The sequence below is a fragment of the Atta colombica genome, unplaced genomic scaffold (assembly GCF_001594045.1).
Source record: "Atta colombica isolate Treedump-2 unplaced genomic scaffold, Acol1.0 scaffold225, whole genome shotgun sequence".
Lineage (NCBI taxonomy): Eukaryota > Metazoa > Arthropoda > Insecta > Hymenoptera > Formicidae > Atta > Atta colombica.
In genome coordinates this window covers 1,055,666-1,058,551 of record NW_017259322.1, presented here as the reverse complement: position 1 = coordinate 1,058,551, position 2,886 = coordinate 1,055,666, and positions in this window count along the sequence as shown.

The following is a 2,886-nucleotide window of genomic DNA, read 5'->3' as shown; positions in this document are numbered from 1 at the left end:
AAAATTAAAAAATATAAAATTTATATAAAATAATTAGAGTAAATAATTAGAGTAAATGAAATCATTATTTATGAATATACTATAGAAAAGCATTACAGTGTAACAAACAAATATTGTTGTATTAATTTTCCTATCTATCCTATTCCCAAATATTCATTCAGGATTTAGTTTTATACAAGTTGCAGAAAAGCATTATCTAAGTACACATATATTGGGTTGTTCGGAAAGTTCGTGCCGCAAAAGATTTAAATTTAATAAATGTATACTAAAATTTAAATCTTCTGCGTTTTAATTTTCCTTCAAAATCGGCACGAACTTTCCGGACAATCCAATATAATATTTACTGTTTTAAAAAATTTTTTTTCTAAAATTGCTTCACATTTGTTTGCATACATGTTACTGATGAAATAACAATAAAAATTTTAATGTAACTTATTAATGTAATTTATTAATCTCGCTTTTTTATAAAAGACTTTTATGATTATTAATTATTATTGTATTTATTTCAATGCACTGACTTTAGCTTGATCTTTTATAACTTATCTATATATAGTAACTGAATTTTATGCCATACATTAAAGAAATAATATGATGTAAGATCCAATATACATTTCAAGAAATAGAAGAATTTTACTTCATAATTATTTTAAATCGCGTTCAGAGTTTTGCATCACTTAAAATATTTAATATTGAAATAATAAATTATACAAAAAATAATTCTAATAATTTATGAAATATAAAAAGATATGTTAATGCTTATAGAAAAATATTAGTCTACTGCTCAGAAAAGTGATTACTCAATTTATTTTCTTTTTTTTAAGTAATAGTTATTTTTTATGAAGAATATTTTCTTAATAATAAAATATACTTATTATAAAATTAAAAAAAAATTCATTATTATGTACTCAAAACAAGAATTTATTTTTTTTTAAAGAATATTATAAGGATATAAATTGATTCGAGAAACGAATTTTTCATAATAAACAGATCGAATTTGTTTTAATTTAATAAACTTAATTGAAGTATTAAACTTACTAGAATTTACAATATATGTATTTTAAATAAATTTAATGCTTCTGAGAAATTTATGATAGATTTGCGGATATATAAACTTTTTAAATATTTGAAATAATTAATTATTACTTGCGTATTTTTTTGTGAAAGAAAATTATCCTTTTCGGATCTTGCATCATTCATTTGAATTTCTCATCTCCGCATGCTTTGAAATGAGATTCAGTAATGAATCGTTCGAATCGTTAAAAATACATAAATGGGCTTTGAATGAAATGTTATCGGACGGTAATCGATTTAGTAATTTTCAGTTTATTTTTAAATTAGAGTTTTGTTCTTTATATATATAGTAATGTTTATATTAAAAAATTTAATCTAGTTTAATATTCGAGACTTTTGAAATAAAAACGTTATTGACTTAAAGATTTTTTTAAATTTAGATTTATTTTTAGTAGAATATTTTTAATTTTGAATAAAAAATTTACTCATATGTTAACAAAGTTATTATTATTATTATTATTATTATTATTATTATTATTATTGAAAATTGTTTGTATTAAAATATTTAATCAATTTTATTAATATGGTCCCTTCGCGCATCGTATAAAAGCGTAAAATCTTACCTTTATTGCGGACGATGTTTGTCGGCAACAGTCGGCAGCAAAAAGGAGTATTTCTCCTTGTTATCGATTTCTGGCAAATGAAGCCAGATTGGCCAGAAGCAACGAAAGGAGTTCAATCTGGCCAGAAGAAAGAAGAATATCTAAACGAAGTAGATAGTGGAACACCAATTTAAATTTTTAAAAGGAACATGTACATCGAGAAAAAAATGTGTTCAATAAATTAAATTTACATTTAATTGTTTGTAAATTTGATTATTTTATCAAATTTTATTTAATCGAATTTGTTGAATTAATCAAATTTGCAAACAACTTAATGTGTGTAGTTAATTGAACAATTTTTTTTCAGTGTATAAATATAAACTGAATATTCGGGAGGGTAACTTGCTCGCAAATTGCGAGTTCTTATATTTTTTAAATTATTGTTTTTTTTTTAATACAAAAATAATCAACAAACAACAAAATGAGAGCCAATACCGATCAAGCGCAAGTTTTTAATCTAAAATTAATAAATAATTTAATAAAAAATTTACGCTTGATTATCCGCGCTGACTCTTAGCCTTGTTATTTATTAATTTTATTGTATTTTAAAGATTGAAAGTTTGTTTTAATTATTATTATTTATTGCTCATTTATTTAATATGACCGCGATTAGATTATTCCGCTGAATTTATCAGTACGCTATAGAACCAAGAAGGTTAGGCAATAGCTGCTACATTCAGCAGAGAAAGTAACTTTGCAACTATTGTAAAATTTTTCAATATAATTGATTTATATATTTAAATCCAAGGAACGAAAAGCAAAATCCAATTGTATTGATGAATTTTACAACAATTGCAAAGCTGTTTTCTCTGCTGAATATTATGTATATTATATTCGCGGTGTTATTACACATTAATGAAGTAATGTAGGTAGGAATATATGGGTGGAGAAAGGTGTAAATATTGCATGAATAAATGAAAAAACAGTTGGACAAGTATGGATAGATAGAAACTGTATAGAGACAATAAGTATGGATAGATAGGAATAAATATAACTAATTTTAAATTAAATTTTTAGATTAAAAAATTAAATTATTACAAATTAAATGACACTTGAATAACTTTCGCGATCGGGTAATTAAATTTTATTTTAAAAATAAATATAATTAAAAAATATTACATAATAAATCTAATCAGTAAATTATATAAGTAGATAGGGACATATAGACATCATTTGTATATATTTCATAATTGGAAAGTAAAGATTAAAAATT